General features: G+C 37.2%; 1 long non-coding RNA gene across 3 annotated transcripts in view; it reads left to right on the plus strand.

Moving 5' to 3' along the window:
* LOC110364389 (uncharacterized) overlaps positions 1–25,549 on the plus strand; it is a 219,957-nt gene that overhangs the window by 97,052 nt on the left and 97,356 nt on the right. For all 3 annotated transcript variants that reach the window (XR_010471095.1, XR_010471094.1, XR_010471096.1), the window contains exon 2: positions 2,327–2,475. This is a non-coding gene — a long non-coding RNA (uncharacterized LOC110364389). The remainder of the gene's footprint in view (positions 1–2,326; positions 2,476–25,549) is intronic.

The following is a 25,549-nucleotide window of genomic DNA, read 5'->3' on the forward strand; positions in this document are numbered from 1 at the left end:
TATGGGTGTTCTTAGGGGTACTGTTTCATGAAGGAAAAAAAAAAATGTCTAGTTTGTGTTGTATTTTCCCCTTCTTCTCTGCCTCCTGACACCCAAGTAACAGGCTAGCACCAAAACCACAGCACTAGTCTCACTTTATAGACTATGGGGTAAATTGTAACAGAGGCATTGGAAACCTGGTTTTAGGCCCATTGCAGTTTAAGATTGGTTCAAATCCTCATCTGCTGCTTCCAAGGAGAGTGAGCTAATGGTTTGTATGCTGGGTCAGCATACAAACAGAATTCAAAGTTGGTTTCCTTAAATGCCTCCTTAGTCAATGGAGAAAGATTAAATTATCCCAGAAAAGTTCAAAAAAGGCAAGGACTGTGATGAGGTACCTCTTGAAAGGACCAGAAGTATATAAATTCAAACCTGATACTGAATCACACCTTAACTGTTTCCTTCAGAGAAAAATAAAAGTATTTCCAAAACATAACACTAAAAGTACAAAAATATTTCTCTGTCTGTCATACTGGTGGGATAAAAAAGAAATGTGTTCCACTTAAGTGTGAAAGGATAATGTCAGGAAAAACTGCCCCAAATAGTAATACTAGAAGTGAAAAAGGATTTCAGGTGCCTACAACTCTGTACATCACCAAAGGGATGGTCAGACCGTACAAATGGACCAGATCGTTTGTGATAGGAGAGGAAACAAACCTGGAGAATTTCAGATGAGTATTTATTCCTTGTGGTACCACAATAATGCCCAGTTATGTTTTCCAAAGTTATGAATGTGCACTTAAAAAAAAAAAAAAGAGAAAACTTTGTAGCAGTTCTTCTTTACCTGTGCTATTTTGAGGAAGACGAGGTTGGCAGAAAGATTTGATGGAACTAAGATATTTCTTCCCATACCATTTAGCTGACTTTGGAAATGAACTAGGACAACTGGTGAGGGGAAAAGTCAGCTTTAAAGTAATATTTTTTTTTTTATTATAACATCAGAAAGGTTATCACAGGATATATTTTTCGGTTCTTATGAGAGATTTTTGAAATGAGAAGAGTTGACTTTGAAGAATCAGCAGGTATGAAGGAGAAGAAAACAACACATTTCAAAATAGAGTCTGAAGGCCTTAAAAATAATAATGACCATTGTACTAAGGAAAATATGAGAAAGAGGAATTTTACTCAGTAAACAGGAATGCATATGGGAAATATTCATATTTGTTTGTGTGAAGTCTCAGAGAGAGAACCACAAAAAGCTTGAGTCATCATCCATCATGTGTCTTGTGAAATCTAGTAGCAGATGAAAACTGGGTTACAAGGTATCCATCCCCATTATGGGAGAAGACCCAAAGAAAAGTGCAGAAGAACTGCATTTGGGAAGGAATAAGTCCTTGTACTTGTCCATGCTGGGGTTACGGGCAACTCTGTGGAAAAGACAGAAGATAGAACCAGGCTTTTCATGGCGGGGCATGATATGAGGACAGGAGACAAAAAACATAAGCTGAAATAATAGAAGTTCAGATTTTACATAAGGAAAAGCTTTTTCATTATTTCTGCCTTTTTTTTCTGTTTGTTTTGACAAGACTGACTTGCAGTAGAACAGGTTGGCCAAAGAGGCTGTGTCCTTGTGGGTTTTCAATATAAAGCCAAGACAGATCTGCTCTGACCTTATAATTGATCTCCTTGAGGTCTCTTCCAAGCTGAATTATCCTGTGATTCCACAGTTTGACTGTGGTATATTAATATCTTAATGCATAAGGGCAAATGCTGGCTTTTATATTTTTCTTTCTTTATTGAAAGTATTCGATTAATGTAAAGTCAGTTCTTTACATATTCTTATTTTTTTACATATTTACATATTTACACATGTACATATTCATACTCTATGTGCTCAGCTGGGATACAGAAAGCAGGATATTTCTGAAATGTTTTGCTAAGCAATGCCTATTCTGTGTATGGTTTCCTTCACAGGGAACAATCTGAAGAAAAGCAATGGAGTAGACTGCTAAGGTAGTTTAACTTGCCATGACCTGCTTGAAAATAGCCAAACACTGGATAGCAGTGCTTTGAACCCAATGGATTTGCTGACACTAAATCAGGCAAATCCTCTGCCATGCTCTGCATGCCGTGATAAACATAGTAAATGAGAGGAAAGTGTAATGAGGAATTGTTCAGCAAATCATAGCAAAGATATTATGTCATCATTACATTCACTGTATTCTAAAATCAGTTGTCTCTCTCCCATAGCAGCAGTATCTTCTGGATTACATAAGGAAAATAAAGACTATTCTGAAATATCCTTTAGATTTAGCAGCCCATCTAATTGCCTCTCCTCTTTCTTTAGTTAACAGAGGTACAACTGCAGGAAGAGGTATTCTACTGGATGGTTTGTTGTTCTGGAAACACCAGATTTGCGTCAACTGCAACACCTGACTAAAAATAAAGGCAGGGAAGGGAAGAGGAAAGCTGAAATACAAGATTTAGCAACAACAGGTAAGGAAAAAGGAGGGAGGGGGAAAGGAGGTCACAAGAAACTTGTGGGACATAAGGAAATAGGAAGAATGAGTGAAAAGTGGGGAGGATGCACAGTGAGTGATAAGGCTAAGTGCCCCCAAATAAATAATAAAGTACAAAATCCCAAGCAGATTCACAAAGCTTCCACTGTTGCACATGTGCAGAAAATGAGCATGGCAGCAAGTATTTCTACTCTATATAATTACTGCTTTAAGCTGAGAGCAGTATTATACAAAGGAGGAAGCTAAAAATGCTCAAGCTAGCATTTTAGGTAACTTTCTTTAAGACACATTTCTAAGCAATGCCACTACCTGAGGGCAAGCTAAGTAACGCCAGACCAAAGTTTGCTTGTGATTCACTGCTGACTTAAATCTGGTAAAGTAGCATCCTGAAGGCAGTCTAAAATATGGCCAGCCACAAACACGGGTTAAATTAATCTGGTTCAGCTAAAATGTAGTGCATGAAATAAGAGCCAGTCTAGTCAGTGTATAAAAATATATTATAAACTTTTATGACTTAAAATTACTGGACCTGAGTATAACTCAAATGAGAAACCTTCGAGAGACTTTTTCTGCCCTGAGAAAAATGACAGGAGCATGACGCTTGAGCTTTAGCTGCATTCTTCCTCCCGTTACTTTTTAAATGCAAAGACTCTAACTCTTGGTTATTACTTTCTGACTGACAGTGAAGAAGTTGGGTGAGATATCCCTTCTCCTCACTCAGCATCATTTACATTTGTGTGCTGAGAGTGGCCTGCACAGCAAGAGCCCCTCAGATCCTGCAGAACAGGCACCTTCTACGTTGTGTTGGAAATTGCTACACACAGTGCAGGCCAATAGTTGTGGTGTGTACCGTGGCTGCCTGGCATGCAAACACACCACTGGTGCCAGTGCGCACAGTTGGAGCACGTCACGGTCACAGAGAGGTTTCAAATCAGGACAGAAAACCTTGGTGGCCAGATGGTAACTTTTTCCTTTGTAGTGGAAAGTAGTTCTGCTCCTGACACCCTCCAAAAACCCTTTTAAGGAAAAATGCATGGTCTCTACAAGCTAGAGGCCTGATTTCTGCTTTCCTGTCATCTTTCCTGGATTGGTCAGGCTGCAACCTCTACTTGTAGGGCAGCGTGAAACCTCTGCTGTAATTCCAAAATTGAGAAACAAAGTGGGCAGAGGGCAGAAAAGTAGAAGGTGTTTCTTCCTCCGGTGAGAACAAGACAGAACAGAGGTTTTTTGTCCACAATTTTTAATGGAGACATTATGCAATGGGGGATGTATGTGTGTTACAAGAGGCAGAAATCCAATTTGTCATAAAGACTGAACTTCAGAACACCAAGGAAAAAGCAACAGGCTATGAGAAAGGAGGGACTGAAATGAAAACTAGTTGTTCCATGAACTCTAATTTTACAGTGCTCCAAAAATGCACCGAGCTGTACCAACTGGCATATCATCAAAACTGGGAATAACATAAAACTGCCCACCCTTGAAGCATGACATGAGGAAATTTTGCAATTATGGAATACTGAATATATTCCAACAAACAAAATGTCAGGCAGCTCATCTCCACCTTCTCCCCATGCTCAGAATATAAATGGAAAAGGGAACATCAACAAAAACTCTGGTTGGATACTTTGTCGCTGAAGGCTTTTTAAGCAACTAAAGATTAATCATCCTTCTAATCAGAAGAAGATTGAGGACTAAGGACTTATCACCAAACAACTTACTTGGGTAAATTACTCAAAGCACCTAATTAAATTGATATACTGGCTTACCAGGATGTAAACTTCAAAGTCTGAAACCCTGTAAACAGTACAAAGGTGCTTACCCATTATTCGTGATTCATTGCTCTGTTGGTGGAATGGATAACAATTACTTTCTGAGAGCACCATAAAAATTACTTTAAAGAGTGTAGTAGCCACATAAAGACACTTTTCTTTTTCCCGTCACATCATAAATTTCCAGATAAGACACAGAGATTTTTATTAGAAATGAAATAGTAAACTAACAGTACTATTTACAGCATTATTTATCTTCTAAAAAACATGCCTTGAGCTCTTTGAAGCTTTGTGATACAGTTATTATTGCTTAAGAAATAGTTACTTCTGCTTCAAAGTTTGCTTAGCTCTATTTAAAAAAGAAAAATAGTAGAACACGATTAAGACCCTAGATCTGAGTTCATCTCATCTAACTTTATTCTCCTCACTGAGCTATCTTTGTAGGAGCCTGATCATAACAGTTTATTTTTTTTCTGCTAATGGAGACCAGCTGGTTCCAGGTCACTCTGAGCACTACTGTACAGGCACCAAACTGTATTACCTCTGCAGCCAAAACAGATGTCTGATCAGAATATAATCAATATTAGTTTGCTTTGAAAACTGAACATAAGCATACTAAAATACTGTAATGAGAACAAATATGCAAGTATTTTGTAGCACTGTGATGGCAAAGACAGACACAACACATAAACATTTTACATGAGTATTTAAGCTGTGTGGCCACCAAAGGGGTAAGGGAAGATGAAAGTAGATGCTGGAATGAGACATACAAATGGCGATAATTTGCTAGACAAAGGGCAAGGAAAGATCAAGTAATTGCAAAGAGAACATCCTGTTGAATATGGGGAAGATGACTGGAAAAAAACTGAACCCAAGATAAGCAGTGTCAGGAGCAGATAAGGCAGATGAGACTGTTTCCCCTTTGGGAGGTGGGCAATACCAAAAACGGTAGGAGGTGAAAAAAGTCTGATTCAACTCTGATTTCTCTAATCAGTGAGCTCTGAAGTCTGATCTCAGCTACCAGGATTGTCAGTGGCCATAGCCATCAATGCTGTCTACCACAGCTGGAGTTCAGTGTTCAGCTGTGGGACTCCCCATATAAGAAGGACATGGATCTGTTGGAGCGAGTCCATAGGAGGCCACAAAGATGATCAGAGGGCTGGAGCACCTCTCCTATGAGGACAGGCTGACAGAGTTGGGTTTGTTTAGCCTGGAGAAGAGAAGGCTTCAGGAAGGCCTTGTAGCAGCCTTTCAGTACTTAAAAGTGGCCTACTAGAAAGCTGGAGAGGGACTTTTTAAAAGCATGTGTAGTGACAGGACAAGGGGTAATGGTTTTAAATGGAAAGAGGGTAGATTTAGATTAGATATTAGGAAGAAATTCTTCACCATGTGGATGGTGAGGCACTGGAATAGGTTGCCCAGAGAAGTTGTTGGGTGCTCCAGCCCTGGAAGTCTTCAGGGCCAGGCTGGACAGGGCTTTGAGCAACTTGATCTAGCAGAAGGTGTCCCTGCCCATGAGAGGGAACGTGGAACTAGATAATCTTCAAGGTACCTTCCAACCCAAACCATTGTTTTTTACTATGATTCTATGATTTGGCTGTGGTGTTGTGTACTCATCTCTAATTTAGAATATAGGTACCAAAGAGTAATAGTTTTATATGGTTATATAGGTTTATATAGTTATATAGGTTTATATGGTTTAATAATGTTAATTTTGTTAATTAATGATTAATAATGTGTGAGAACTAATCATTAGCATATGCACTGTTAAATAATAAATTAATTCAGAAAAGTGATTTAGCAGTCTTCTAAGCAGTCCCATCATAGCAATCTCTTATTCCCTAATGGGTATATATTTATAAACACACATTGCAACTCTGTCTTTTCTAGGTTAATAGTGGGGAATTTCCTAGAGGAAAGTCTTGCTGTACTTTCTGTATCTGAGCATGCAATACAAACAAAACTGTCAGGGCTCCATCACTTCTAGCTACTACCCTACACAGCCAAAGATATGATAACAGTTTTTGCAAGATATCTCTCATAGTGATGGTGTTATACAAATAATAAAGATCAGCAGCTATTTATGATTTTAGTTCATACTTATCCGGTCAGACATAAATGAAAGACAACTGCATCCAGACAAGCATAGCTGGATTGGATGAATTTCAGATGTAGAATATCAGTGAAGAAAAAGATTTGTGCTAAAAATCAGCATGTTTGATACTATTTTTCACTTATTTGCTTTCTTATGTGGAAGAAAAAAGAAATGTGGAAGAAAAAAGAAATATAAAAGAAAAACAAAAAAAAATCCCATTGAGGAAAAGAGAAATAACAAGATGTTCCTGGCTGTGATTTATCGTGGGCTAATAATGGATCCCCTACACAAAATTTCACATGAACAGCTTTTTATAAGTGGATTGGAAAATGCATTGGACATAGTATTCCAGAAGTTTGTTTTTGAAGAATGGTTTAATAGGTTTATTCCATTCCTAAGTTGTAAAATACTGGATGAACAAAAACTTAGTGATTTAATTGTTTTCTTTCATTGCATATAGATGATTTTTGAGTTTTGCTGTTTTTAAGAACATGATCTTTATCTACAAAAATGTATTCTAATGTTGTTTTATTACATGAACCTTTACCTAGGAGATATTAACCTGAAACCAGAGACAAGTTGCAATACATTATGATTTGCTGCTATCACCTGAAAAAGAGAGAGAGCAATATTTATGTTGTTTTCTTCCATGAGAGAGGAAGAAGACACATAGACCTATTGACAAATTAATATTTTTCCACACAGAGCCAAATTGTTGTGATTGTAAATGGACTCAGGGTCATTGTTTTGACAGCTTGTGGGTATGGCTTATTCCATCTCACTGTGTGATTTTTTTTATTTTTTTTTTAAATATATAATATGTAGTAGTATTGAAAGAAAAAGCAGAGGTTGAGAAAGTCAATGGAAAAGTCAAGACATCTCTCAAATATCTTTTACTTTGGAATAGGAAGGACAAAAAGAACAACTTTAAGCTTCAGTCCTAATACACTAGCACCTGTCCAGATCTTTGACTTATTTAATTTAAAAAATGGAGTCTGCAGTGAATTCATATTGTTCTGTTTGTGATGTTGCACTCTTTTACAAATAATTGTGATCATGAGGCTGAAAATCAAACTCAAAGGTGCAATTCGTGGCCTGGTGTAGTATAGCCAGGAAAAGAAGATGGGAATACAGAAAACCTGAGAAAGAAAGGGACAAACTAATTTTCTGGGGCTTTTTTGGGGTAGCCCTTCAAGAACAGCTATATTACTTTCAACACAGGAAAAGCAAAATCTGTATAAACTGTCCTAATTTAATTAAGGGTTAGCATAGAAGGAATGAAAGATGATGAAAGTTGCATAAAATATCCATGGAACTATGCTGAAAACTGATCTATTTTTCGAGTTTTCCGCTTAATGGAAGGAAATAGCTGTTTTATGTCAGATGATACTATTAAGGAAACCCTGCCAATGCAAACAAAATCTTCTCTGAGTTGGGAGGTAATTGCACTCTTCAGTCTGCACCATTTTTTTCATAAATGAACACCAAAAGCCCCAAATGGTATTGTCTTGTATTACAATATTCCATGATACAAAGGAAATACATGGACAGTGTAGCTCAGAAGAAAACAAGTCTTAGCTTTTAGAAAAAATACTTGTAAATTACCTGTGATTAGTCTAATGTTACAAAAGAGTTTGAATAATTTTTCTCACATTTGAAAAATATATCAGTAGATTACGGCATCTGAGCCTCAAATAACAGTGTGTTTCCTGATCTTACTCAAAAATGGGAACAATTAAATACCTATGTATATGCACCAATAAAAGAAGATGTTAAAATAATAGGGCAGTTTATCATTTGTTATTTTTCAACATAATGACTGTAGATTCTCTGCTTACCAAAAAAACCCAGCCTGTTTATTTTTTTAATGATGAGCTGTTACCCAAAAGAAACAAAGTGGCATTCTGTTGACACCATATGGTGGCTGAAAAATGGATTCCATAGTATTCTATTTGTTAGAGTGTCTTCTGAGTTTCTGTATCCATAATTTATGTTGGGGCCTTCTCTGATTGCCAAAATATTCAAACAGCTTTCTCCTCACGAGGTAGCCTGCGTGGGGGGAAGAAGGTTTTCAAAACAGCAGGACCCGAACAATCTCCTACTGCTCAGAGGAGAAATCATTTCCAAGCTTCTGTCCTTCTGGCTGCTTTCATTGTAATAATAATTTACATCCTGTGCAAAGAGGCTGTTTGCATTCAGAAGAAATCTAAAATAATAAATAAAAAGAAGGGGGAAAAAAAACACCACCCAGCTTATGTTTTTGCACACTAATACAAGAATTCATGAATATTGAGCATCAAGTTAAAGTTGCATTGACTCCTAGGCACGGACGTAAGTAGAAAGCTTAGGCTTTCATATCTTAATGGGAAGCGATATGCAGAGGTTATTGAACAGTGCATTTTCCAAATGATTGCCTCTGCAGCTGGCATTCATAGAGGGATCCAGAGTGGTTATGGATGAGCTAAAATAATTAAGATATATTTCTCCTGGTGTCTACTCGATTATTACTCACTTTTTAAGAGGACATATTTTAGGCAAAGACGTAAGTATGACTGTGTGATTTACAAACAGGTCTTTCATACAGTCTTAATATGGTGTACAAGGGAACTTGCATTCTGTAGCAGGATATGCCTGTTGTAAGCAGCAGGGATCCTGGAATCACATAAAAAGACTGAGCCAGGGTTAACATTTCTCCTTTCTCACCTCCCTCTTCTCCTCCGATCTTTCACAGCTAAGTACTTGCTGCTGTTTGACCAGTTCTCTTTCCCTCTTGCCTCTGGGATATTGGCAGTAGCATGTAGGATGATGAATGACCACCTGAGTGTGGGGGGATGAAAGAAGATGAGCTACAGCTGGGTTATTAATACTTAGCAGAACAGGATTATAAGAGAAAAAGCCCACCTGTTGAGGGGATCTTCTTAAGAATTAGATTAGACCTATTTGACCCTTGTCTCAGAAGCTTATTTTTCCTCAGGAGTGAAATGGAGATATACAGAAGTTCTATTATCATTCCTCAGCCTTGGGAAGCATTCCTTCCTTCTTGATCCTCCAGCCATCCTGGGCACACAGCTGAGTTACTCCAGATGAGGTCTGTAAAAGTAATTTAGCCTCTAGCAAATTTGTACCCTATGAAACTCTATTTTTTGTGACGAAATAGAATGGTAGCCGGATATTCTTCTAGAACATCTGGTAAAATGCTACTGACAGCTTTGTTTATTCTGAAGATGTTCTGGTTTGAAAAATGGCTTCACTCTAACAGGGATTTAGCGATGTGAACACATACTTCTTACATCAGTCTTTTTAATGATCAGTTGTGGGAAATTCAGTCATTTAAAACTGACATATTCTCTTCCAGTATAAAAGAAAGAACTGATAGTTTCCTATATGAAGTGAAAATAGAAAACTCGTGACCAAATTAATTTATTACATTCTTACAAAAGCATTACATTTGGGGGAAATCTTGAAGTTCTAAAAACAATTCTATTTAGTCTGAGAGAAAAAATAAAAAAAAAAAACAACAAAGAAAATTTCATGGAAATATCATTTTTATGTATGACATTCTAGATACATACTACAAACAAACAGTTCCTAGAAATAAAAAAATAAAATAAAAAAGGCTAAAGTGGAAGCTATAGCAACTAAAGATCAAAATGTACAAATTACATTGTAACTTATGTTAGATAAACCCCTAGAAAGATCTATTCCACCTCACAGGATAATTCTCCATACAACCAGAATTTAGGGTATCAGATAAATTTCACTCATGTGGGCAGCTCTATTTAAGTTATTTATGCTAGGAAAAAGATTAGATCCCCAATATTAACACTGGCTAATGACATTACTAAATTAATTTCCTTTATTTAAGGTTCCATTTCCCTTTCCCTTTCAGGCATATTGCATTTTGTGTTGAGTCATAATTACTAGTCTTCATGTCTATTTTTCTATATAATTGCAATTGAGGTTAAGCCAAATTTACTCCCAACATAAAGGATCATTACTGGAGAGAACAATGAAAAGACAATCTGATACTCTTTTTAGCCCACGAGAGATGCTTTTGGAACTCCACCATAGAACCCTCCAGAAGGAATCAGATTCAGCTTCAGACTAATTTAGGTGTTCACAATGATGGTGTCAAGATGTAATCTGGTGTCGAAGCTTCCAGTACAGGTATTGGGATTCTCAGGTGGGTTCCAGTTACTTAACATGGGTCCCTGCCATTGTTTGGGCTCAGGGGGTGTGAGAGGTCTGCACAGGGCTTATGAGTATGATGTGCAAGATAGGATTGATCCATATCCTTCCGGAGCAGCAGATAGAGATTAGATAAAATATGAGCATGAGATCCCCCTCCTGGCAAATACAGTTGATGGAGAGTGAAGAGCTGATTATCACTACAGCAGAGAACCAAATTCTATAAGCTGAACAGCTCTGTAGGATCCATGGCCTGTACAATGGGAGATGAGACAGGCAACTCACTGGCAGTATCCTAGGCCTTGTTAAGCTGCCTAAAAATAGGCATTTACTGCTGTTTGAGATCCGGAAGGTTTCCTATAAGATATGGAAGTATCTCTGATTGATAGTGCCTAATATCTGAAGTGGCAAAAGAAGTTTCTGTCTGCATAACCAGTTTGAGTTTATGGAGTCCACATATAAACAAAGTTTGGACTTTGAAGCAGAATGCTTGCCACCCTCAAAACTGCAGATGTCCTTTGAGCACATGGCATATTAAAGTTCTGACGGTATACATTTTTCTCCATTGATGTGGACATTTTCTCTCTTAGGAGGTTGCAGTCACTTGGGACTGTACCTGTTTACACATGTTTGCCCAGTCAACAAAGAATCAACAGAGCACAGTTCAATGCAGGTAGTTGCAATTGTGTTTTACTCACAATCTGTAGATAGATTCATTGTTGAAGAGAAGATTCAAGGCAAACAAAATGACGTGACTAAGAAAGGAGATAAGTTATCTAGGCCCATTTCCCCATCCCTTTTTCATCCACATCTGTTAGATGGGTTGAGCTAACTGTGGCACCTGTTTCTCCAGTGTACCTCCAGAACAGAGAAGTTCACATGAGAGAGATACTTGTATAGGTTTTGACTATAGTGTAATGATGTCAACAACACAAAGACCTGAATAGTTACTGAGTTATTATACAAGGAACACCAGCTCACAACACCCACGTTATTTTTTTTTCTTATCGTAACAGCTTTATATCAAAGATTACCTCAACCTACAAAACTTGACTTAATAACGTTTATAGATGACCATATTCACAACAGCACTATGCTAGAAAATGTGGAGGACCCAGTAAGTGCTAACATATGACAGCAAACAGTTTTATTCAGGGCAAACGTCACTGAGTAAAAGAAAAGGCATTGAGAGGATTATGAGAGTATTCAACAACTAAATCCTGAGCAAAACTAAAGAGGATGTCTATTGTCAGGAGGGTCACTGGTAAAGCTGCACTGTAATTAAAGTTCTGGGGTTTCTTTTCAGAGGGCTTGATTCTTCATTTCACAACACTAATTTAATGCCAAGGTAGTTGCCTTTAATCCAGGGAAGATACATCAATGTAATGAAGAATGTTTTCCAATATTATTAATTTCTCTTATCTATGTCTGTTTGCCATCTGGGAAGATTAGGAAACAAAATGATAATTAATTTATAATAAAGTTGATCCAGTATACAAAGATTTGCCTGCAATATAGTTTGTTATGTATTTTGAAAATAATCAGTTTAAGCCATTATTAAGAACTCTAATTTGTGTGTAAAAAAGACCATTACTCACGAAATCCTGCCCCCTGACAGCAAAATTCTAATTTGCTTTCGCAGAGACATACTTTCTGGCATTATCTTAACTTCAAAATAGTTATGTTTCATTACTTAAACAGAGGGAAAATCCTGAACCAGGAAAGACCTACAGTAAACCCTTTACCTATAGGGAACACATGCTAAGGCCACACTCTCCTATTGGAACAGAACAAATTATACAGACTTGAAGAATTTTTGAAGGTGGCCTAATATTTTTAGATTCCACTTCAGGTTAATGCTAGACACAGCATGACACCTTTATCCACAGCAAAGTCTTCTCCAGACTGGCCTGATGCTATAGGCCTTGTACCAAAAACCTCAGCTAGGAATGAGTGGAACTTTCATTGTTCTGCATGTTTTTCAAATCAGACTGAGTGCAGAAAACACTGGATGCGCTGCAAGAGAACCTGTTTATGAAACATTCCTAGCCAAATATTTCCTTTTTAAGAAGTTCATTCTTTGGATGAAATTCAGATACATGTCCAAGCTTTTAGGTAAGTTTCCAAACCACCAGACTCATCTGTCACTCTGGCAAGCTATGATGGTTTCAAACATAAATAATCTACATTCTCAGTATTAGTGTTAGCAACAGAATGCTATACTTACTAGAACTGACAGCATGTTTAATATGTTTTGCTTTGTAAAAAAAGGTAAATATTATTATCTGCCATTGCACAGAGACCAGAACTGTTTCAGTGATTTACTCACAGAAATGTCATTTTTCATTCATAAAAACAAACTGCTATGTTTATGAATGAAACATATAAACTAGGTCAATCTGCTTTTATAAATGGAAGGGCAAGGATTATCTGTGAAATTTAACACTTGATTTTCTTCTCTGCTGTAAGAATTACCCTATTCTTTTTCAATCCCAAAGCCACAGTCTCTTATTTTGTGAATGCAAAATCAGCGTGTTCTGTGGACAGCACACCAAAAGCCTGACTCATAAAAATTCAGGACTTTTATTAAGGTGCCTAACCTCAAAGTCTAAATACACTAATTATTTCCAGTAATCAATACAGAGACATATGCAAGGAGGCGATGTCACTTCTCTGAGGCCTATTTGAGTCAGCAGGAAAAAAGGAGGTGTGAAGTCATGCAAAAAGAGAGAGGAAATAATTCACACTGATCTATTGGGAACAATCTCACCATCTTTCTGAAATTATGTGACTGAAGCAGGACTGAGGAGTGTCGCTCAAACAGACCTGGCTCATTTAATCTCAAACTAGAGGATAGGTTGATCTTGTTTGTGATCTAAACTGTTTAATTTCTGTGCTCTGTGTACAGTTTGCAGGCTTCCACCCTCAGCATCTCAGCCAGATACTTCCATTTCAGAGGATTGTGGGGAAAAGGGGTGTTGAATATAACCTTTGTTAATGTTTTAGTTTATTGCCAATACTTTTGTGTTGATGTTGCCTTTTCCTTATCTGGTTTTCACACATTTCCTTCATTGATATTCCTGCAACATTCTCAGTTGTTTTCATTTTATTTATTTTTTTAAGGAGCTCTTATTTTTAAAGAATAATTGATATTCCTGCAACATTTTACTTGTTTATTTTGATTCTCACTGCACTATTTTTCATGTTGTACATACACAGGTTGGTAGTCTAGACCTTTGGCACCCTTAAAATTTAGATTTCTATTATAGTATTCTGAAATAGTCCATGTCTCTGACACTAGTTATCAACAGCGTAGACTGAATGGCAGTATAAAGAAATGAGGGGCAGGATTCTCAATTTAAATAATACTCTTACATTAAAAAAAAAAAAAAAAAAAAAAAGGAAAAAGAGGTGTTCATAGGGTACATCTTCAGCTGGTTAACATAACTCCCTTGGAGGCAATAAAACCAAATGAGTTTACACTTGCTGAACATATGTTTTGAGGTCCGCATATGCTGTACCAAGGAGACAGGCTAGTGAGGTGCTAATGGCTGTGTGATCCCCCCCATGGTTCCAAAATAGTCTGTGTTGGAAACGAGTCACATGGGTTGTGAGACTGCAGCATCTTTCTGATTGAGAATCTGAGTTTCTGCGGAGGACGTGCCATTGATGTTTCAGATCAGTGGTCCAAGGGTAGGATTTAAAGCAAATCATTTGGGGTCTGACTACACCCATGTTCCATGATTACTATGATTAGAATCACAACAATATGAAAATAACAGTTGTGGGTTTATTTCCAACAGGAATAGATTTTCCTCTGTTTCCTGAGTTGTTTAAAGCCAAATCCTTAGAGCTACATAAGACACACTATCATCTGTGTTTCACTTTCCTTTAGAGTCTGATGGTCACGATGAATTTGTTTTCTACCTCACGATTCTGGTTTGAGAGCAGAATCAAATATTTTAAAGACAAAAACATTATCTTTAAAAGGATGTTAACTACTACACAAGTATGAAAACACAGTATAATTTGGGAAGAGAAATTCTCCTAAAAATATATTGCAAATTTTGATGTTAATCCTCAGCCTGATATTTGATGGGGCTGATTGAAATATACCATCTGAATAAAAACAAAACAAAACAAATACTGACTTCTTAAAAGCGCTATGTGAGATGCCAAATGTTTTGACCGTGTAATAATGAACAGTAAAACTGGGGAGTAAACCATAACCCATTCGATGACCAAATCTTACTAAGTAGCTTTAGACGACTACCTCTTAATGATGTATTTAAGCTCTAGAACAAACATAGTTTTATTCCTTTTAATCACCATGCGATGCCTGGCATTGATTGTCAGTATAAAGATATGCCAGGCCTCAGGCCATCCTTGCATATCAGTCACCATGAACTCTGTTGAAGACATCAGTCATGACACATTAACTTCTAAAGACAAAAATCAAACTTCACAGGCATCACAGCAGATGTGTGAACAAAGGAAATCAACAGTTGGGTTTGTTAAGGGAAAGCCATATGAATGCATACAGAGGACTGGCTCGTTTTCTCTTTTATTTTCTTATCCCTCTCCTTCCTATCCTCAGAGTCTCATTCTTCTCCACCACATTCCCTTTAGGTATAATCCTTAGCACTCCAAGCATTTTCAGGTAAAAGGGGTAAAAAACGATTTTTCACTGAAAGAAGTCCCATAATTTCTGATAACCATAACATGAGATACATTGCATGCCATTAAGTCAGACACAGGGGAAACTGCAAAACATCCCCACCTGTGCCTCCAGTGAGAGCCTTTTAGGTGCACACAGTGAATTTCTTGCACCTGTGAGAACCTTTCTTCTCAGGTTATCCCCTGCAAATTACCTGGGTTTCCAGTCAGATCCACATGGAAAGTAAAGTCACTGCTCTTTACTAGAGCTACTCCCCTGCTCACACACAAAAACCAGCTCTCCTTGGCTTGCCAGCTTCCAGGCACTAATCATACCTGTGTTAGTATGCAGTGTCACTAAATGTAATCTGTCTAAATCTTGGCTTGGATTAAACAAGTAAGGAGTAGATTGATGGCTACACTACTATCATATTGATTTCAGCTGAAGTTTGTTGAGTTTGCTGCAATTCAGTATCAGGCATGAAGACTACCTTTCAAATATACCTTCAGTGTTGGTATATTTATCTAATTTCAAGAGCTGTATAATGAAAATAAATCTCAAATATGCTTCAGCTCACGTCTATGTCAGCTTTATACCTAATGGTTTGGATGTTCACCTGAAGCTTATTAGTATTAAAATTGTTTTGGGAGTCTTGTGCTGCCTGGGGTTGTTAAGAGATTCCCAGCACAGCTGTTTCCAATGTGGGAAGGAAGTCTATTCCTGCCATTTTTGATGGCATGCCTATAATAAAAAAGACAAATGTTTTAAGAAAAATATGGGTGTCATGGATAGTTAGACATTTCTAATAAACATATTTGAATTCAATACTAGCACCGGACAGAGACTCCTCTTTCCTTTAATGTGCCCATACGAAAGAAACCTCATGGGCAGTGTGTAAACAATGGGTTAAAGGAGCAATATTTGGATGTCTGGAGTGGGATACATTTTTATTTGCAGGTCAAACTCTGTGTGCATTTTGGAACAGACTTTGAAAGTTTTGATGTTAATTTAGCACAGATATTGCCTTTCTGTTTCTTAAAGAGTTTGTATTTACAAACAGAAAGAGCTTGAAAAGCAGATTTGAAGTGTGGCCTGACAGACAGAATAGGTGATTATCAGGAATGTTTGAAATGGTGGAATGTCCTGAATCTAGATGGCTTGTAGTTTCCTCTGCTTTCATGTTCTCATTACACATGTAGCTACTTGTTGCATTTGTTTGTTCTCACACATGCTTAGAAGGATGTTTGAATTGAGAAACTCCAAAGGAAATAAATCTAGAAAGATCTTAAGCCAATAGTGATAATAATATGGACTGAATCTGGTGATTTTATTCTGTTATTTTACGTAAGGAGTAGGATTACTAAAGTGAAATCAGATAGCCACCCGCTCAGAGAATTATGCATTCAAGAAACTGAAGTGATGCCAAATGATCATTTCTCTTTAGATTACTTTAGTTGCATCACAGATAATAATAGCATCTTATCTTCACTTGCTGCAGCTGGCATTTCATTTCTGTTTTAGACTTTCCAATGGTAGCTGCATATCCAGCCAATGTGGACTATTATTGTTACTATGTATTTACACCTTTTAGATGAATTTGCATTGAGAAACAACATAACTGATGGCACAAAGCTGTTGCAGAAATGTATAGTAAAGTGACAGTCCTTGTTCTATAGAGACCACAGTCTCACCTGTGATATTTAGCTGGTGGCTGGGGCAAACATAGGAGCTGACAGAGGATGGAGAAGACACTTGTAGATGGTAGATTGCTAAATTTTGCTGTTTCACAATAAAGATAATATTTGCAGAACAGCTGAATTTTAAAGAGCAACTTGGAAGAGAGTATGAGATGTCTGTAGAGGAGGATCAGGACAGAGAACATTCAAACAATCTGGATATACATAAGAACATGGGGCCTTATGTGACACAACCATGAGGGCTGAGGAAGCTGGCTAATGTCATTGTGAGGCCACTCTTGATAATCATGTAATCAGGAGATTCCTGAGGACTAGAAGAAGGCAAATGTCACTCCTATCTTTAAGAAGGGCAAGAAGAAGGACACAGTGAACTACAGACAGGTCATCCTCACCCCGATCCCTGGGAAGGTAATCGAGGAGCTAAGCGTGGAAAACATTTCCAAACTTGTGAAGGACAAGGTGACTGGGAGCAATCAGCATGGATTTATGAAGGGGCAATCATGCTTGATCAACCTCATGATAGCTTTCTAAAATGAAATTACTAACTCAGTGTATGAGGGGAAAGCATTGGTTTTGTTTATTTGACCTTAGCAGGGCTTTAAACACAGTGCACCCTCAGCAAGTCTGAAGATGATACAAAACTGGGAAGACTAGATGGTAGACCAGATGTGTGTGCTGCCACTCACAGGGACCTCTACAGGCTGGAGAAATGAGCCAATACTCTTAATGGGGTTTGACAAAAGGAAATGTCAAGTCATATACCTCAGGAAGAATAACCACACATACTCATAGAGACTGGAGATAACCAGCTGGAAAGAAGCTTTGCAGAAAAGGACATGGGAGTCCTCCTGGAAGAACACACTTATCATGTGCCAGCAATGAGCCCTTGCAACAAAGAAGGCCAAAAGCCTCTTGGGCTGCAGTAAACAAGGAATTGCTTGCAGGTCAAGGGAGGTGATCCTCTCCCTCTACTGAGTCCTGGCAAGACCCATCTGGAGCCAGGAAGGTGATTAAGGCAGTGGAACATCTGACCAACAAGGAGAGGCTGAGAGATCTGGGACTCTTCAGCCTGGAGAAAAGAAGGCTCAGGGATGTCTCACCAATGCATAAATCTGATCAGAGAGAGTAAAGAAGATCTAACCTCTCTCAATAGTGTCTAGTCAAATTACTAGAGACAATGGGAACAAATTTAAATACAGGAATTCAAAGTAGACATAATAAGCCTCTTTGTTTATTGGGAGGTTAGTCAGACACTGGAATTGTTTGACCAGAGAGGTTGTTAAGTCTCCACCTTTGGTGATATTCCAAACTTGACTGGACACTGGCCAGGGCAACCTGTTCTAGTTTAACCTGCTATGACCTGCATTGGACTAGATTATCTCCAGAGGGACCTTCCAACCTCAGTTCTGTGACTGTGTGTGATTCTGTAATGTAATACCCTTAAACACAGCAGCTTTTTCCTATTCAGCTGCAAGTGATACTGTTTTTTTAGCTAAATGAAAGATGAAATAATGACCCACTCAAAGGCTCAAGAAGTTCTTGTAGAATAAAATATTCCAAATAATATTTCAAATTCAAAAGTGCTAGATAGCTGGTGATTATATTTCAAGACCATGATTTTAATTGTCTTAGACATTTATGAAAAATCGTTTTTGTTGATCTAGATCTGATGATTATTTTATAGTGAATAGCATTTCTGGGAATAATTATGCATTATTTTTTATACCATGCATATAGCTTACGAAAAATTCTATTTGTATGAGAATTTTGTTACTGTATCAAAAACATTCTTGCTTTTATTCTTGTTTACTTGGTTTTCCTTTGTCTTCCAAATTTAACCTTATTTACTGATACTGTTTTGTAAAGTTGTCTCTAATCACTGCAGAATTAAGTCATTACTAAGCATTTATTGAAATGCTAAAAATAACAGAGAAGTCACAGGAATGTGAAAAGTGATAGACTTAAACGCACAGCTGAAGCTGTAGGAGAAAGATGCAAATATTTGATATGGAAATTCCCTTTTTCTCCTCATCTTTTTCACATTTTTTTGCATCACTAATATTCTCGGTGAAGTTTCTAGAGAACCTTCATAAATGTTTTTGCTAGACTGAAGCTAGCTTAGTCAAACTATTCCCCCATATTAATGCTGTTCGAGTTTTATATACATCTCTTTAAAGAGAACCATTTCAATTTTTCTCACTTCAAAACATGTCTGTATTTTAAGGACTGAAGAAATCCTAACAATAACAGATTTTGTGGTGTTTAGAATTATATAGGCAGTATAAAGTAAATGAAAACAATAGCTCAAAATTTGGACTATGATAAAATTCCTTGTTCTTCTTTTTAAGGGAAATAGATTTATAAAATAATTAAATTAATAAGTCTTGTCCTGGAAGATAAACACTCACATCTCAGATTCATGACTCTTCAAAGTTTATGAGGGCTGTCAGCTGAGGAGTCAAAACTCAGACTTAGTTCTCCTTCTTGTACTAGGAAAAATGGAAGCTTTCCAACAAACCCAGCATTATTTACAAATTACCGATACTGTATTTTTTCCCTTTCTTGCTATTTGTGTGGTGTCCATACTAAACTATTTATTTTTCCTGCTCTCTTTAAGTCAGGCTGTGCAGCTCTGCAGGTCCACTTGCATTGTCCATGACAACTTTCTGTTGTACCTACGTGGTGGATCTATCAATGCTTTCTGGCTCAAAGCTGGCAATTTCACACCTTTTTCAAGATTTCAACATACTAAATGAAACAGTAAGGGTGTTGTGGGACAAATGTGGACTTTTTAAACTGTAGGGGTTTCCATGACAGAATAGAAGCTCAACTTTCACAGCAACAGACAGGTGGAAAATGGGAGTGAACTGATACTAAACTCTCATCATCCATATTGAAGACTAAACATTTAGTATTTGTATTCTGGGCAGAGCATTTTCCCTCCCATGTTAAATGATTAAAAACTGAAAAACAGGAAGATTATCCCCCCAGCATCAATGCTGAGGAATTTTTCCATTACTGTTACTAGTTTCTTTCTGCTGATCCCAAGGCTGTTTCTTTAAAATCTTTAACATGCATCACATATAACTTAAGGGATTAACAAAGAAGTTTGTAATTGATTCTGTCTTTTCAGAAATACAATACAGAAGAAAATTCCTGACAAAACAGCAAAGTTTTCAGCATGTAAAGCTCTACAGAAAGCTCTGTATCCATATTTATATATGAACATTCAAAGTTTAATGATTTTGGAGAACAGTTTTTCTTTTACTGTCTTTATACAACACTTAGAACAGTATGGGGCTGGTTTATGACTAGAGGTGTAGAGAAGGTGCTACTACCTGATTAACAAATAATAACCAAAAATAACTGGCAATTAGAAAGAATAATGGGATATCAGTAACTGAAGATCATGTCATGGATCTTACAAGAGAGGAATCTTAGCTAAGAGCTATAATATACATATATGTATATATATATATTTGTATATTGATTTATTTATTTATATTAACAAAGCCATTCTCTCATATTTTAAGTGAAATTCAATTTGTATATTTATGGGAGGTGTTAATTACTTGATTATTTATTTAGTTAATAATCTAGGCTAATTGTCTTGTTTCTCACCTGGAATAGAGTAGGAATAGATAGCAATATGAAGAGATCACTTACATTTAAGCAAGAAAAATATTCTTTCAAGACAGGTAACTGTAGGCTCTATACACATCCATGTGTCCAAACGCTAGTCTGTTTTCTCCCAGCTGTCTCAGGTGACTTAAGAAAAGATGTTGCTTTCCAAGATGTACGGGTCTTACTAATGATGTAACATCAGATGCTTTAAAGATCTTTAGTAAGATCCTTAGTAAGGTGACTGAAACATTATAGGAAAAAAATGATACTAACTTAAAAGAAACAGTCATGGAGTATCAGATCAGTGACATGAAAACAGAGTACCTAAATCCTTGATTAACATCTTGACATCAAGGTAATTAATCAAACAAGATGGGCAAAGATATGTGACAATGCCCTTTTCAAACAGGATTGTAAATGCAAATACAATTACCATGTATAATGGTGACAAAAGGTAATTAAAGGTTTCTTTCTGTACAGTGCCAGTAAATTTTATTCTAAGTGGTTTATGTCTTCCACTTCAGTTATTTTTATTATTGTTAAAAGATTTATGTTTTTAAAAAATATGAATCCAAATATTTACAAGACAATCTATGTATAAAAGAGAGGACAACGAATGCAGGTTTATTTATATTACAAAACTAATCAAAACTATAGTCCATTATCTGGCCCCGAGGCCACATGCATATTTCTACAATCTTTTTCTCTCCAAAACAGAGTGACTGCATCCAGGCTGTCTACTGAAACTGGTCCCTGGGTTGTTCTCACTTCTGAGCTACAGCCAGACACTGTTTGAGAAGCAGATTTGGCTGACAAACTCTGTGACCACCTGAATAATTTAATACCACAGATAATCAAGCTCCATGCAAGGCTGAAACTTAATATTTTTAATTTACTATTAATGACTCTTTTGTAAAGTAGTGGGCTGGGTCTGTTTGAGATAGAGCTCACTTTGAGTTTGTGATTAAACCAGTGTTGATAACACACCAGTGTTTTGACTATTGTGGAGCAGTGCTCTCTCCAGCCAGTAGGCTGTGTATAAAGCTGCGAGGGGATGCAGATGGTCCAGCTGACCCAAACTGGCCAAGGAGATATTCCACGCTGATAGATATCATGTTCAGTGATAAAAGCTGAAGAAAATTATGAGGAAGGTGGGACTTTTGGGGTTATGGTGCTTGTCTTCCTCTGGAACCACATGTGCTGAGGACCCGCTTTCCAGCAAGTGGCTGGAAATCTGCTTGCTGATGAAAAGTGCCTGAAATACCTGGTTTGCTTTGCTTGCATGCTCTGCTTTGCTTCACTTATTACACTGCCTTTATCTTGACATTCTCATGTCTTCCTCTTATTTATAGAAACAGAGATATAAGCAATATTGTATGACTTGGAGCACCTACAGAATCACAGATCTTGGTCATCCATTTACTAAGGGTATTACAATGATGCGACGGTCACCATGGTGATTTTGATGACAAGAAAATATTATGGAAGGAAGACCTCCAGGAGAGGAATGAGGCATATGGAGAGATAATATAGATGGAGGTCCCACTTCCATTCTGTCTCTGCAGCTTGCTGTAATCCCAGTTTTTCTCTATTCATTGTTTGACTGGAGTTCACATAGCCAAATTTCAGGACGTGAGCAAATTCAGACAGTTCAAACCCACAGACAATTTAAAATATATGGATAAAAAAGAATAGAATTATGAATAACAAAGATGGAAGGAAGTGCATCATCTCCAGTGTGTGTGGCGGCGGGCAGGAAACCAAAAAGCCACTAAACCAGGGGTGTCAAACTCCTTTTCACCAGGGCCCACATCAGCCTCGCAGTTGCCTTCAAAGGGCCAAATGTAATTTGAGGACTGTATAAATGTAAGAGTAGTTACAGTTACATTTAACTTTCTATTTAGCTATAGCTTTATTCAGCATGACTGTAGATAAGGATAGCAGCAAACAATCATTGAAGCATATAGAACATTCTTTAAATAAGTACCAAGGCCTCCTATTTGTTCTGAAACTGTTTGTTTTATTTTCAGGGAATACTGTTTAATTTAATTGTCTTGTTTAACTACTCTTACATTTGCACAGTCCTAAAATTACATTCAGCCCTTTGAAGGCAACTGTGAGGCTGATGTGGCCCCCGGTGAAAATGAATTTGACACTCCTGCACTAAACTGAGTGAAATTTAGAGCTTTGTCTAACTCATGAGTGACCCTATAGTCAATATATACAGTCTCTTGAGCCTTTTTCATGGTCTTTTGAGTCTGGAAAATAACCCCACACTTTCTGAAGTGTTTTTGGTGAGCCGTAACAAGAAAAGAGATACTGACCTGCTAATCTGAATTTGTCACTAGATGTGAATTCACTGAGTTTTACAGAATAGTGTAAAACAAGCCTTATAATCGCCCACCAAGTACCTTTGGACACAGTCTTATGCACAATCTCACATCTAGCTGTGTTGAGCACAGTTGTGCAGTATTTAAGGAGGGCCTGATAGAAAACCTATGGATGTCAATTAAAGTCTTTCGGTTGTCCACAATAAGGTTTTACTAAGGCATCTCTACTGGAAGACTTCCTGGATTATGTGTGCCAATTAACCAAATGGCTGAAAACAAGAAATAGCTGTTGAAAAAACAACAACAACAACAACAACAAAAGGTGATGGTGGTTTATAGTGTGAATTTTCATTAAAAACAATCTGTGAATCTGAAGTATACTTCAGGTTTATTTGGGGTAGAAATTCTGTCAAGGTGAAAGATGTTGATTTATCTCCCTCTAACTGACTTTGGGACCTCAGCAATGTTGCTAAATAAGTGAAGCTATTCACAAAGTGAACCCTGGCACCTGCAGCAAAGTTACAAAGAGAAGAGATAGTTCAGAATTCAATTTACTTTGTATTAACTTGAGATCTGATACTCATCATCTTCTTTAACTGCTTGTTTTATCTAAACTGCTAGAGTCACATGAACGGGAAAGAAAATTAGGAGATTTCAAATTTGTTGCTCTAAGCAAAATTACTTCCTTATCTAATCTAATAAGAGGCTGGATGAGTTTCCCTGTTTTAATAATCACTGTGTTCTAAACTTCCCTTCCATTAAAAAAAATTAACATAAATTGTCTGGAGAATTTATCTTACTATAACCAATAAAGTATTCTTCAATACCACCCTAAAACATAAACCTGATAGTAGGCTGACAAACTTTTGCTAGAGGCTTTTCCTAGCACAGTAGAATTTTAATGATGCATTTAAGATTTTAGCATAAGAAAAACTATATTTACGGAGACCAGAAGGAAGTAGACATCTCAATGGCAGTAGCTGATGTGAACATGGGTCTGACTAGGCTAGCACAAAGGCAGGAGCCTTTTAAAGAAGGTCTGCAAGAAGTATTGTTGACTTAGAAAGTAGCATTTGACTGGTAAATAGGCACAGTATGAAGTATTAAGATATAAAAGAAAGGTGTGTAGTGTTTTGGTGCTCCATATTATTATCTCATATTTACCAGTCTGAGTCCAAAGCAACGCTATTTGACTTTGGTGCTTATTCTACAGTCCCTGAGATTTAAAACTTGGTTGTCACTCCTGCTGAGATTTAATCAGCTGCGGTGTTTAATGTTAACAACAGTCTATCATTCACAGAAGAGAACTCATAAGAAAGATGATTAAGGGTAAGGAGGTCACATCATTAAAAGGAGGCAGAAATCATGTATCTCATAAACTTTGGAGCTGATTATTTTGTTGGTACTGTATTCCTTTTGGCCTGTATATGTGACTGAGGACAATACAGAAACTTTATAAAATATTAAAAAGCATGTCACAGGTTTATTTATCACACATACAAATTTACTTAAAACATCACTAAGCATAAGCAATGTTCTCTGTGAATATAGGGGTGCCTTGCTATTGGGAGACACTAAAATCTGTAGGTCTATTTAAATAGATTATTTTGGTCAAGCAGTTTTGATAAATGTTTTGTCCTCCTACTACTGTGTCTGTCACTGTACTTAATGCCCCTGATAAGAATATTAAGATGTTTTATCTCTGAGAGGTGGTCTCACTCTCTGAAAGCATGGACTTTCAGTGACCGTGCTGCAGACAATGTCACTGAAGATGTAACGGGTGAAATACCTTTTTTGGCAAGGTGGTTCTGTAAAAAATGTGGAGAACCAGTGGTAGCCCTGACCAAACCCTCTCTGAAAATAAATATCTCTTTTTTCCCTGTGTTGCTTATTCAACACCTTAGGATGATCACTACCTTCAGTTCAGCCTGGTCTGCAGTGTTTGAATGGGTGGTAATTAGCAGTTTTTCAGCTGCCTCCAAGAACTGTGTTGCATTAGTGACTGTTGCAGTCAGTAACTCACTGAGGATCCTGTTCTATTGTTCCTCTCAGTAGCCACTTGGCAACTAGATTGAACATTTTCAGTCTAAAATGGCACATAAGTAAGGCTGAAGGAATTCTGAGTCATGACATATTCCTTGGTGACTACAAGATGCAACATTTTCCTTCACTGAAGCCTATAAATTTTACTGCTGAGTGATTTAGTAGTATTGCAGCCTTTATTTTAGAAGAAATGGGTTTGCCGGTAAATTCTAATAATGGAAATTACATTCTGTAAAGACAACTCTTTACCTTCCATCTCTAATATCCCTTCCCTTGTTGTCCTAAGAGTTATGCAACATTGCTGAGTCCCAGACAGTGATCAGCAGGGTGATTCTTGTAATGACAACCCTGGCTTTGATTTCTGGTCACACAAAGGCTAGATTATACATCTGTGGTGGTTTAAAGGAGTCTGAATATGAGAATAAGATGAAGTTGTGTCCACCAAATGGTCCATTATATTGCCATGAAATGTAAAATGGCTTCTGTGAAACTGAGAAATAGGGCTCTGTTGATTTTTTAGGGGTGAAAAGCACTGTATTATTGTAAGATGATGTATTATTTTAGGAAAGTGTATAGTGCAGCCACAGTATGGAAAATCAAAAGGTTAAAAACTCATGAGTTAATTTTAACACTTTAACAAACAGATAT

The sequence above is a fragment of the Columba livia genome, chromosome 3 (assembly GCF_036013475.1).
Source record: "Columba livia isolate bColLiv1 breed racing homer chromosome 3, bColLiv1.pat.W.v2, whole genome shotgun sequence".
NCBI classification, from domain to species: Eukaryota; Metazoa; Chordata; class Aves; order Columbiformes; family Columbidae; genus Columba; species Columba livia.